This window comes from Pleurodeles waltl, chromosome 10, assembly GCF_031143425.1.
Source record: "Pleurodeles waltl isolate 20211129_DDA chromosome 10, aPleWal1.hap1.20221129, whole genome shotgun sequence".
Lineage (NCBI taxonomy): Eukaryota > Metazoa > Chordata > Amphibia > Caudata > Salamandridae > Pleurodeles > Pleurodeles waltl.
In genome coordinates this window covers 452672176-452686242 of record NC_090449.1, presented here as the reverse complement: position 1 = coordinate 452686242, position 14067 = coordinate 452672176, and the positions used below count along the sequence as shown (strand labels likewise).

General features: G+C 45.4%; 1 protein-coding gene across 5 annotated transcripts in view; it reads right to left on the bottom strand.

The window, feature by feature from the left end:
- Nucleotides 1–14067, bottom strand: part of SLC4A2 (solute carrier family 4 member 2) — a 2186615-nt gene that overhangs the window by 1511089 nt on the left and 661459 nt on the right. The window contains exon 1 of one of the 5 annotated variants that reach the window (XM_069210735.1): nucleotides 8927–9063. The exons of the other annotated variants lie outside the window; for them this stretch is intronic. The gene's annotated coding sequence lies outside the window, so the exon portion shown is untranslated. Of the gene's footprint in view, nucleotides 1–8926; nucleotides 9064–14067 lie in introns of those variants that run through there. 5 annotated transcript variants of the gene reach the window in all.

The following is a 14067-nucleotide window of genomic DNA, read 5'->3' as shown; positions in this document are numbered from 1 at the left end:
GCAAGTGACGCAACACAAGCTCTGGAGACTTGGCTTTGATCAACCAATCGTCCAGGTAAGGGAATACCAAAACCTCTTTCCTTCTGAGACTTGCTGCCATCACCTTCGTGAAGACTCGAGGTGCTGAAGTAAGACCAAACAGAAGGACCGCAAACTGGTAGTGTTGTGACCCCACCACAAACTGGAGATACTTTCTGTGCAACTTGAGTATAGGGATATGAAAGTAAGCATCCTGCAAGTCGACAGACACCATCAAGTCTTCTTTGTTGAATGCCAGAAGTACCTGTGCCAGAGTCAGCATCTTGCATTTTTCCTGTTTGAGGAACCAATTCAAAATTCTCAGGTCTAAGATTGGTCTCAAACGACCGTCCTTATTGGGGATCAGGAAGTATCTTGAATAACAACCCTGACACCTTTCTTGCTCCGGAACCAACTCCACCGCACCTTTTGACAACAGGATCTGAACCTCCTTCTGCAACAACAGGAGATGGTCTTCTGAACAAAATGAGGGACGGGGAGGGATAGGAGGGGGAAACTCCTGAAAAGGGAGAGCATATCCTTTTCTCACAATATTTAGAACCCAGGAGTCTGATGTAATTAACTCCCACTCATGCAGAAAAAGACATAGGGCCTGATTACAACTTTGGAGGATGTGTTAATCCGTCCCAAATGTGACGAATATACCACCAGACGTATTACGAGGTCCATAGGATATAATGGACTCGTAATACGACTGGTGGTATATCCGTCACATTTGGGACGGATTAACACCTTCCTCCAAAGTTGTAATCAGGCCCATAATCTTCCCCCTACAGGAGAAGTGTGGACGAAAATGGGAAGAAAACTAGGGCTGCTTCCCTTGTTGTTGTCCTCCAGAGGAATAGGATGATGCAAGGTGCTGCTGGGTGGCCCCTCTTGTCTGAACCCTCCCCCTCCCTCTAAAGGATCAATATGGGAGGCTGGTAGGCTGTTGGACTGTAGACTGGGGTCTCCCATGGTAGACGGGTCCACGGCCAAACCCCCTGAACATCACGAAAGGACCTGAAAGGGGTAGCAGAGGAGGCTTGCAGACCCAAAGACTTCGCCGTGGCCCGACTATCTTTAAAGCGCTCTAGGGCAGAATCAGCTTTATCGCCAAAACGTTTTTCTCCATCAAAGGGCAAATCCAATAAAGCAGTCTGCACATCAGAAGAAAAACCAGAGTATCTCAACCAAGCATGCCTCCTGGTAGCAATAGAGGTACCCATTGCCCTGGCAACCGAGTCTGTGGACTCCAGGCCAGACTGGCTAATCTGTCTTGCTGCAGTCTGAGCATCTGATAGGAGTTCACCAAATTGACCCTGCACATCCTGTGGCAAGTCAGGAACCATAATCCTAGCCGAGTCATCAGGGCATGAACACAGGTAGCATTCGCAGCCTTGAGAGCAATCCTGCACAAAGAGAATGTTTTCTTTGCCGATTGCTCTATTCTTTTGGAATCCCTGTCCCATGGAATCACAGGGAAGGAGCCTGGTGCAGACTGTGTAGAACAAGAGGCCTGAACAACCAGACTCTCCGGGGTTGGATGTTTTGATAAGAACCCCGGACCTCCAGGCGCCACTCTGTATCTCCTTGCCACAGATCTATTGACAGCAGGGGATGACACACTCTTCCTCTATAGCTCTAAGATGGGCTCCGTAAGAGCATCATTAAACGGAAGAAATGGGTCTGCCGAAGATGAAGAAGGGTGAAAGACCTTCGTCAAAATGTTTGTTTTGACCTCTGCAGCAGGCAACGGAAGATCCCAAAAAATTGCCACCTTCCTAATCACCGTATGGAAGGAGGCCGCTTCCTCCGTGAACTCCCCTGGCGAGGAAAGGTCCCATTCCGGGGAAGTGTCAAGCCCACTGGCCGGATCCAGCCCTTGATAATCTCCCAAGGGCTCCACAATCTCCCCTTCTTCCAGCAACTGCCAATGGTACTCTTCCTCTTCCAAAAGTCTCCAGGCCTTTCTACACGACCTCAGTCTGGCCTCAAACCGCAGCGTCCACCTGGAATTAGCTGACGTCGATGACACTGGCTTCAAAACCGTAAGATGCGGAACAGGAGAGGAAGGTTGGCTTCGGCCCTATCCATTATTCAGATCCGGCGCTGGAGCGGATCCCAACGGCGCCATGGACACTTGAGGCTCCATCATTGGCGCCGACTGATGGGGCGATGAGATCGGCGCCATAGGCCTGGAAGGTGACGTCATCGGAACCGCAGGACCTCGAGGCGACGTCATTGGCGCCGAACCGGCACCCTTAGCCGGGCAGAAGGGCATAAACGGCGCCACCTGGTAAGGAGCTGGGGAGCCCAACGAAAAAGCTAATGGACCCGTGGCACCAGCAGGGGCTATAGCCTTAAACATCGAGGACATGGCATTTAAAAATGCTGCCGGATCCGCTCCCGGAGCCGGGAAGGCAGGATATAGCTAGTCTCCATGTTGCACCTGTGCTTGCTGGATATTCGATGAAGCAGGTGAAAATCGAGAACTCTCCGGATGTGCCACTACCTTAAAGACCGACGGCGCCAGAGAAGCCTGAGGGCTCTGAGGTTGTGGAGTCACAGTCGGACTAACCTCCCACGTCGTACGGTGCCACCGAGATGGAGACCTTGATCTTGAACGACTCTGAGCCGAACGACAGCAAGAGTCATGACGATGTCGTTTCTTGTGTCTCTTCGAAAAAGTATGGGAAGAGGACCTGTGATGACTCTTGTGCCCCTTCTTCGCCTTGGCCAAAAAGAGTTTGGCCTTCCTCTCTTTCAGAGCCTTAGGATTCATGCTCTGGCAGGAAACACACTCCTCGACGTCATGCTCAGAGCTCAGACATCAAAGGCAATCGTCATGAGGGTCGGTAACTGACATGCGACTCCCGCACTCTCGACATGGCTTAAATCCCGACTTCCTAGGAGGAGACATTGTAACTAAAAACCGGACTGCAACTAGTAACAAGATGGAACACCTCCAACAGTAGCGAGAGCTAGGAGAAAACTGTTAGCATCGAAGGCATGGAAAAAAGGGAACTGAAGTCAGCACGCCGTAGAGGACCTCTTATTGGCACGGTGACGTCAGACGGAGTCACGTGGAGCCATGCAATTTTGACGTCCTCGTCGATGTGGAGAGCTGGGAAGAAGATTTTCCGTTGGATGCTGGCGCATGGGAGAATTCAGAAGGTGAGGAATCAACAGGTAGTTGTATCCATCAGAAACACCACTTTGGTACAGTCATGATCTGTATGGTTTCAAGCTGTAGGATAAAGAATCACAAAGGGTAGGTGTGAAAGAAATGTGGCTACCTATGGGGTGGGGTACGATGGATAAGGCCAAGAGCATGTATGAAAGCAGTAATCGCTTTAATAAGCCTTTTCTTTTACTTTATGTTATTTATTTTTAGTTTTGTTCCATTGCTGATAACGGTTGATTAAGATTAACTGCCATGGTTTACTTCAATGTGGTACATTCAGCAGAAGCTTAAATATTGAGCATTAAGTTTAATTAGTTTTGTAAATGAGCCCCTTGTTGGCCATTTACTTCAGACAAAAGCTCACTGATCCCCCAAGATACAAGGCCCCATGAGCCAGACCTACTAACACAAGAAAATGAAAGAAAAATAAGGTGAACGTAGACTACACTGTTGCAAGCTTAGAATGGTATATTAATCAGACCTATCGGTATACAGGATATGTAATTAAAGAGTCCTGAATAGGAAAGGTAAAACAACAAGGAAAAAGGACATCAATAAGTTTAACAACGGCAGAAGATGGAGAAAATACACCCAGGAAACCAGAAAGATGCGGCTCACAATATCAGGGTCACGTAATGTAACAAAGAAAGGGATAACAGCACGATGCCTATTAGTATGTGATTAGCACGCACGCACATCCTAAAATGAAAAGAAATGTGCAGGGGTGGAGGCAATATGTTTCATGTTCTGTTAAATTGTCTATTCACTACATTTATGCAGCAATAAACTTTGAATGGGTCAGAAATTACAGAAGCATTGGTTGTAAATAAATATGAAACACAACTTTAAAAAGAACTATAAAATATATGTATTTGGAAATTAAACAACTGTACTTGGTTTCTGTAAAACTATGTGCAATTTTAAATAACTACAGTAACTCTGTTAGGAATGAACACAAGAATAAGAGTGCAGTGCTGCTTTAAAATAAGGGCCGTCAAAACGGCACAGGCTGAAGCAAGAGCAGCAAGCAGCTTTGTGCTAAAGACTTGCACATGACTGGAAAATCAGCACAATGTGACTGTATTATAAGTAATGGGAAGTCAAAGGGCGGCTGTAAAGGTGGTGTGACTTGTGGTATGAAACAGAAGTCTGCTTAATCTTCTGAGGTCCTTGCGCCAGCTCTCCTCTTGACACCTTCAGCATACTGTCTCCTCCAGTGCTTAATTTGTCAATAGAAAGGTGCCGGTGCTCAAAGCTCTCCTCTTAAACACGCGGCTGCTGCAATTAAAAGTGCGATCTCATAATACTGAGGCAGCGTAATCCTGAAGCCACCTCGGGCCACTTCAATCCATTTACAGCCACTCCCTGCCCCTTCAGCTCACCCTTGCAGCTTCCTGCTTTTCCCCTTTCTGACGCTTTTTCATTTTTCTCTTCCTTCGTCTTTCCCACGTGTCTTTTGCTTGCAGTAAATGCTTGAGACAGAAAACTAAGCGCCGGCCCTCAGAAATAAGTGCTGGTGCTCTGCACCAGAGACAACAAGCACAAATTAAGCACTGGTCTCCTCCCTGGTTGCCCTCTGTGTGCTAGCATCCTCCCTTTCCTCGTTCTAGTGCATTGTTTTGCCCCGTTATCGTTCTATATTGTGCCTGTCATTTTGTTGTACACTGGTATTGTTCTATGTCTAATTCTTTATTGTGCCTCACTGCCTGTTATCTTGCTCATCTCTGTCATTGTTTTATTTTTATTGTGCCTGTTTTCTTGCCCATCTCGGTCATTGTTATGTTGTTTTTGTGCCTGTTATCTTGCCTATCTCTGTCATTGTTTTTTTTTTTGTGCCTGTTATCTTGCCCATTTCTGTCATTGTTTTTTTTTTGTGCCTGTTATCTTGCCCATTTCTGTCATTGTTTTGTTTTTATCGTGCCCAACTCTTCGCCTTCTGCTCTCCCTACCATTTTTCTCCCAGCAACCCCGCTCAGGATCTACTTAATGGAGGCACAGTGCTGCCTCACAGCGGATACATGCAGCGGGTGTGCTGCAGATGCACTGAAGGTGTACCTAGGGTCTGCAACCCTGGCTCTTCCACCCAGCACAGCTACTTCGCCACAGACCTCCGAGCACAATCCCGGGCACATCAACAGCAACTACTGCTGCATTCCCATGAAGCACCAGAGAACCATTTGCTTGCAAACACTGCCACTTCACCTGCAGCTCTGAAGCAACCAACACCAGAAAGACCGCAAACACGAATGCGCCCATCACGTCATCCAAGACCACCATGGAACAACTCCAATTAATCCTACTCAACACATGATCCCTCAGCAAACACACCACAGAGATCTGGGGCACTAACTCATCCCTCACCCAGATGTCATCTTCCTCACTGAGACCTGGCTGAACCCTGCATCTGCACCGGACATCCCCATTGCCACCTTTGAAGGCTACAAGATAACTCACTGGACCGAACCAACAAACATGGAGATGGAATCCCCATCATCCCCAAAGGCACCATCCACTGCACGACCTCCTCGGAGCATCTCAACTTCCAACTTCACACAAACTGAAAAAGCACCAGAGGCACACTCACCTACAGACCACCAGGACCATGACCTACTGTCTGCAATGCCAACCCTGACCTCATCACTCCAATTGCAATCGATTCCAAGACTACTTCTTCCTATGGGACCGTAACTTCCACCTCGTTGACCTCAGCCACACCAACACAGCCAACCCCATGGAAAGCACAAACAACATCAACCTCAAGTATCTTTTCGCCAACCCTAACAACGTCGCAGACACATGTTCGGCCCCATTTTGACATCCAGCGACAGAGTCAAGCACCACCGCGTCTCACAGCTCACCTGGAGTGACAACTACAGCGTCCACTTCACCATCACAGGACCAATCAACACTGGCACCAAGCCCCCAGCTTCACACATAGACACTGTAAAAATATCAGAAGACCAGTGGAACAATGTTCTCAACTCACACTTTCCAGACACAACATCCAACACAGAACAGGCTGCGAAAAACTTCTCCCAGTGGATCACTGAATACAGTGACACACTCGGCCCTGCTATGCCATCCAAATCCAAAGGGCCTACTAGAGCTCACCGTAAAGCTGACAACCCCAAAACACAACTGCTGGCAACTAGAAAGTGGTACACCAGGAAAGAGACAGTTGACTAGATCGCTTTCAATACAATACTCAACCAGTACCACTGCCTCCTGAAAGAAATAAAGAAAAACGCACAGCGAAGGACCAGCATACATCAAAAAATGAATGACCCTCCACCAACTGACCACGCACCTACAATCCACCTCCCTCTTCCTTGTGGACACCCCCCGAATCTGCTGAGTCAACAGCGATGGTCGCTCCTTCTCTCACCTGGCACCCAAAGTTTGGAATGGCCTTCCCCAACACCTCAGGGCTGTCCCTTCGCTCTTACAATTCAGGAAAGGACTCAACACCTGGATGTTCGAATGAACAGATCACCACTATCAGCTAGCAACTCCATTGCTATAAGACCCTCGTGGGTAATTTGCAGCACTTTAAAAATCCTTGATTGATTGAGGGTTGGTGGTTGCAGTACGGGGTGCCACTAGTGCTGAGCTCCTCTCTTTAATTAAATAATTATGTGGTGGTTCCAAACGTATTTTTGATAATTCAGTAACCAACTCTGCAAAATTTCAATTCACCTACGAAATGAAAATAAACATGGTTGTCAGTGCTCCAAACTCACATGTAGGTGTGGAATGAACTCTCATGGGAAGGGGATTTAACAGACAGGGCAATCCCTTCTGAAGGATAAAGCCAACTTAAAGCTCCCATACTGTGTCTATGGTCATGCTATATATATAAAAAGACAAAGATAATCACAGGCATAGTATCCCTCACCACGCATAGGGGTATGCGGGAGTGGTAAAAGAGTGACAGCCAGCCTTCCAATGTTGTTACTCACGTTGGGCAACTCTGTCAACCCTAACTTCTTGTCCCTGTGGCTTTCCTAGATTGCAGAACATCCTTGGTTAGAGATCTATGAAGGGGGGTGTTGTGGAGAAGTAGTGCAAGTAAGTGGCCCACAAAATCTCTACTTCACAGAAACTAGGTTTGGTTGTATAGACTCAAATCGGGGTGCTCTCTACGCTTACTCCATTACTGGCTGCTGGGAATAAGAATCATCACCCACCAGCACCGAGGGTGGGGACTGTCTTGTGTTCAGACACTACCAAAGATTTGGGACTCCATATCATGACCATACGTGTTTTAAATTTTACTGACTTCCACCCATTCAAAGGCACTGTGCTGCAAACAGGTCAATGGTCACTTCATCAATGAAAGTCGTTGGAGTGCATGAGCCGTCCAGAAAAAAGCAGCCCACTTGTGTGGCTCTGGCTACTTTCGTGACCTCTTCTAACCTGTAGGGACACTTTTCAAGCAAACCTTGAAGGGTGCAGACCAGCAGTCACGTAGATTGTCCCTACACGTAAAATTCTCCTCCATGTAATTATTCAAGGACATTCAGACCTAGGCAGACTACAGCCACGCCCATCAATACAATTGGTGAACTAGATGGGGAAGCCAAGGGGTTCGACTACAAAAAGACACAATAAAAAAAGATTGAGAGGGAGAGATCGAACGAGACACTGAAAAAGATTAGAGAGGGTGTGGTGAATAAGAGAGATAAGGAGGGAAAGCAAGCAAAAGATATGAGGCAATGGCATTTGCGGGGCAGTACTTTAAGTAGGATGAAAATGTGGGTAGGGCTCTAGAACGGGTGTGACTGAAGAGGTGCCTGTAGAAACTTCCACAAAAAATCATGATCTATGTAAACAGGAGGGCTACTTAGAGCATTAACGCAGGGGAGGTGAAAAGGTGTGAATGTATTAATGTAAGCAGTTTTACATAGGGCAGATATTACCTGGAAGTATTACAGAGCTTTGCAATAGGCTGCAGAAGACGAGTAACATAAATATTTCAAAAATACAAAAGACAGATATGGATGATCCTGTGACTGCGGCATAAAGAACTACATTTCAGCCGCTCCGGAAAGCAAAATACCTCTGCAAGCATTACCCTTCCCTCCTGCCCTAGACGCAAGTAATATCGTTTCATTTTCTCCATACCTCATTCCTGCTATAGCTCTACTTCTCAAATAATGAATTTCGCCGGAGGCAGCCGAGCTGAAAAAGTGACTATGCGACAGCTTTGTCTCTGCAGTGTAGTGTGTGTCAGCGTCAGTGCTTAATTTGTGCTTGTTGTTTCCGGTGCTGAGCACCGGCACTTAATTTTGAGGGCATGCATTTATTCTTCTTCCCCAAGCATTTGCTGCGAGCAAAAGACGCATATGGGAAAGACAGAGGAAGAGAAAAACGAAAACGCGTTACAATGGGAGAAGGCAGAAAGCTTCAGAAGTGAGCTGAAGAGGCAGGGACTGGGCTTTCAATCGATTGGAAAGGGCTTAATGGCTTCAGGATTACGCTGCATCAGTATTGTGTGTTCTCACATTTAATCGCAGCAGCCGCGTGTTTAAGAGGAAGGCTTTGAGCACCGGCACGTTTTTATTTACAAATTAAGCACTGGTCAGCGCCACAATGCCCCTGCCCCATATGCTCCCCGGCTGCTCCCCACTGCAATCTATTCCTGACTCCAGCAACATATTCGGCTAACACATACAGATGCTCTTGGGACTGCAGCATTAGAAGGGGTAATTACTACAGTACCTCTGTGATGACTGTCCCACCACAGACGAATCAGATCGAGACTCCAACTTCATAAAACGAATTCACTCTGAATGTTGCTAACATTACACGCCGGCCAGCTGAGTGTGTGCGACATCGCCGTTGCCTACTCACGAGCTGGCCCAATGAACTTTTAAGGAAGAGTGTCAGTTTACAGCACGGACGAGCAGACTTGCAAGGGTTGCAAATACAACAAAGACAGGAAGTGGCTCTGTCCTTCAGCTTCTTGCTCGTTGACAGCACTTGAATAGGTCAATGGATCGCTTGTACCACAACAGATGTCTCCAAAAATATTTAATATATAGAAGTAAAACGACTATACAAGGGAAGCAAACAGATGCCTTATAGGGACTTGACACCGAGAACGGGTTTCGTTCGGTCTGACGGGCACACCAGACACGGTACAAGAAAAAGCCCACAAAATAAACTGATAAGTACACCGGCAGGACACAAATCCACCTCGGACGCAAGGCAATAGCTATTCTGAGAATGCGAACGTAGGGCCAGATGTAGGAAGGTTCCCTTTTGCGAGGAGCAAATTGCAAGTCCCTGCGACTTGCAATTTGCACCTCGCAAAAGCGAATGCAGAAAGGTGTCTCAGACACCTTCTGCGACTCGCTATGGGGTCGCAAAGACCCACCTCATAAATATTTATGAGGTGGGTCGCAGTTTGCGACCCCATAGCGAGTCTAGGCACTCACGGGGATGGTGGCCTGCTGGAGACAGCAGACCTCCATGTCCGTGACTGCTTTGCAATAAAGCAGTTTTTTTTTTTCTCTTTGCAGCCCGTTTTCCTTAAAGGAAAACGAGCTGCAAATAGAAAAAATACCGAAACCTTTTAGTTTCGTTTTTTTTCAGAGTAGGCAGTGGTCCATAGGACCACTGCCTGCTCTGAAAAAATATTCTTGTGAGCATTCACAAAGGGGAAGGGGTCCCATGGGGACCCCTTCCCATTTGCGAATGAGTTACCATCCACTTCAAGTGGATGGTAACTGCGAGTTGATTTGCGACCGTTTTCGCGGTCACAAATCAACTTACATTGCGGTGCGACTCGCAAATAGGTAGGGAACACCCCTTCCTATTTGCGAGTCGGAAACACATTTTGCGAGTCGGTACCGACTCGCAATATGTGTTTCTGCATCGCGTGAGGGCATTAGCGCCTCGCAAACGGCTTTTTTTGCCCTTTGCGAGGCGCTAATGCCTTCCTACATCTGGCCCGTAGTCCCGAGCCAGACCAGGATTCAGCCTTTGGATGCACACAGTGCGCATGCGCACTCGACATATGCTGCCACAAAATTGCAAAGAAGTTTGAAACCGCGCGGCAGCATCTTCTTCACCCCGATAATGCAATGGGCAGTAGTGATTTTGGGAGCTCTTAAATTAAAAGAGATCTCCACTGTTTACAAGTTCATTTGTTAACGAGGTAGGGATGTCTGCAGTTGACTGACAACGGCTTTTTGTGCTTTGACTCTGCTAAGATCAGATAAGATGGAAAACACACCAGAGGAAGTCAAACTCAATAAAACATCGTGTGCCAGATGTATCATTTTTCACAATAGCGATTGCCTAATTGAAATTTTTAGCGAATCGCAATTAAGTAATCGCTATTAGAATGTATAAAACTCCAGGAGTTTCATACTGCTATTCGCAATGGCTCGCAAATCGACCTACCTCATTAATATTCATGGGGGAGGTCTCAATTTGCGAGCCATTGCGAATGGCTACAATCATAGGGATGGTGGCCTCCTGGGCTCAGCAGACCACCATGTCTGTGACTGATTTTCAATAAAGCAATCTTTTATTTTTATTTTTTTTAAACAGCCCGTTTTCCTTAAAGGAAAACGGGATGTGTTTAAAAATGCAAAATGAAAAGTTTTCTTTTCTTTTTTTAAGAGTAGGCAGTGGTCAGTGGGACCACTGCCTGCTCTTAAAAAAAAACGTTTTTGCATGCATTCACAAAGGGGAAGGGGTCCCTTGGGAACCCCTTCCCCTTTCCGAATGGGTTACCACCTACTTGAAGTAGGTGGAACTGCGATTGTTTTGCAACCGCATTCACGGTCACAAAACAATCATACATACCTCTGCGATTCAGTACCAGGACAGGATGCCCTTGACACGCCCCTTCCTAATACCGAATCGGTATGTAGTCGCAAATCCAATTTGCAATTCGGTAACAAGTTAACAAATCGCAAATTGGACTTGTTACATACCAAAACGCATTTTTGCAATTGCAAATGGCCTGTTGGGCCGTTTGCGATCGCAAAAATGTTTGATACGTCTGGCCCCATATTCTTTAAAAGTAACTACCAAGTTCCACGGATCTGTTAGACATGTTATTCCTTTGAAACATTTCGAAGATCATTACACTTCTAAGTGGGAAACATAAGGTGATTTTCCAAAAGTAAAAAATAAACCTGAAATGTTCTTTTCCCATTTCCGTTTCCAACTATATTCACTTTGTGATTCTGTTTACTCCTCATGCAACGAGCAGGCCAGGTAAGAATGCCAATAAAAAAACAATACGATCACAAACGTCATGTACTATGTCGCTTTTTAATGTATTACAAATGGCTACCTTTGGCTCAATTTGTCACTCTTCATATCAACGTTTGAAAAATAAATGTTCGGAACATAACTAATAAGTGTTTAAGATTGAATATCCTCTTAATGCAATCTCCATATTCTTTAATGTTTGCTTACTAGCATAGTATTTATGTGCATTTGCTCATTATTTCATACTGTGCAAAGATTAGATTTTTGTAACTCGCCATTCTTTAAATGGCGACCCTTGTACTGGCTAAACACTGCTTTACATTAACAAGTAGATAGACATGATTAAGAAGTCTACATATTTTTTTTAGATAAGAATATATACATAGTATCCATGTTAATATTCATTACTAAAACCTACATACAAATACATTATGCATATTACATTTAATTGTTAAATAAACCCATTTCTAATACAGTAAGGGGTATGATCAGGGCCACTGGAATTATCTGGTTGGGGAGATCCAAATTATGCAGTATAGTTGAATAAATCATGCAGCAAGAAAAGGCAAATTATGCAGCGTAATGCAGCAATTCTGTGACAGTATAACTTCATTATTTTTACACGTTAACACTGTCTGGGCAAAGGCTACATCACATTAATACCAGTTTAGCACCCAAATACAGCAATAAGAACCATAAAGGCTATGGGGAAAACACCTTTGCAACAAAACTGCACAATTGCATTCAACCTGAGTATGATAGTATTGTGACATAACTTGTTGTGTTGCTACTCCTTGTGATATTATGACGGAATGTGTAATCATGAGTTCCCCGCTTACCTTTCTAGGGCTTGTATCCTGCATAAATACAGGACCCACAAGCCATGTACAGAGACAAAATACACTATAGAGTGCTTCACAGTCCATAGCAGACCTTCCAAGTGAACGACCCCCTCCTGCCAACCCCCAGGTTACACAAAATTCCAACATCTTGCTAATTTGCTCCGAGGTTCTATTTAGCACTGTTGGCATATAAATGTCCCCTGCATGGTGTGTAGGCGTTTTCCCCTGCCCCGTGTGCTCAACTGTGTGTACGGGGTATCCTATATTTCGATTTTTGGGGCTTCGGGCCCCTAATCTAACAAATGTGCAGTGCCTTAAGCTTGTCCCTGACATGAGCAGGTCCTGGACTTGTCCTGTAACCTGGAGGAGCCCACCAAGCGCACCATCATTTATTGATAGTGGACTGTGCCTTGTATTGTTCAGCATATTCAGAGGTGGTGGCAGTATATCTTATTTTGAGAATCCTTCCTGTGACCAAGCCTGTTTCTGGAGCAGAGGCCTGCTGGTCCACTTGTGCAGCGTTCCAATTCAATCCGCTTACCCAACCACTTGCACTTACATCTTGAGAGCATGTTATGCATTTTGATGTGTGCTGCCTGCATGGTATGTAGATGATGTGAGTGAGTAAAAGTAATGGAGGCCAGTGGGATCCATTTTGGATGCACCTGGCCCAGCCATGCACAAGATGGAGGTGAAAGCTGTGTTCTCAGACAGTGGATGTGTGCTGCTTGCATCCCTGAAGCTGGAAGGGAGGAGGCCAAGACACTGAAGTGAACAAAGTGGAGATAGGGCTTCTTTAGAAATTCAACAAGGCCTTTGGGTTAGCAAGGAGCTGCTATTACGTCTTCCAGAAAACTGCCATTTGGAGGATGCTAGGAGCAAGGGGTGGGTTTGCAGACTGTTGTAAACTGTGAGGAAACCTCTAGGTGAGGCAGGACCGCTTGACGTTCCCTGATTACTCCTTTAGTTGAGCTGATGACAGCCAGGTGCGAAAATCCCACACTTGGTTTTGCCTCTGTTGTGGATAATCCATGTTGGAGACTACCCTGCAGTGGGATGTATAACTCAAAACAAAGGCTGTGTCTGGAGAAGACCCTGGAAAGAACACCTAAAAAAGAGAACCACTCGAAACCATTTTTACAGTTTCAAATAGTAAATACACATGTCCTGTCTGCGAGTTGTGTACTAAAGTGGGAACCCACTAACAAAAATGGAAACTCACTACACCACATGTTGTTCCAGTTCAAAGTCCTCTAGTCTTCCATCCCTGTTATTACAAGTTCAATAAGATATAACAAACTTGAAACAGGGCATATGGGATATCTGAAAACAGAGATAGTTGTGAACTGCACTCCTCTTTAACTGAATTATACCAAAAATTATGAGACAAATTACCTACTTCTTATGGTGTGCAAACTCAGTGTGTGCTCTGTCCAAAAAACACATGCAATAAACATGAAGAAATTGCTTTCAGCCATCTGATTGACCAGTCCCAAGGCACACTACCAAAAGGTAGTGTTTTGTTGTTGAAACAATAAACAAAAAACAAAACTTTATGAAAACACAAGAGCGATATTAAAGTTCTCCAGTTTCACTTCTTTAACAGTTGTTTAGATGTATAAATCTTCAATCTGAGATGTTGTTGTACTCCATCAACAATTCCATTGAAAATTCATGTATATATAATTCAATAAGCATCTCGCGTCACCAACGCCCAATGCATTTCGGGAAAAAAAACCTTCATCAGGTGTAACTGTTATAAAATATACAAGCATAATGTCAAGAACG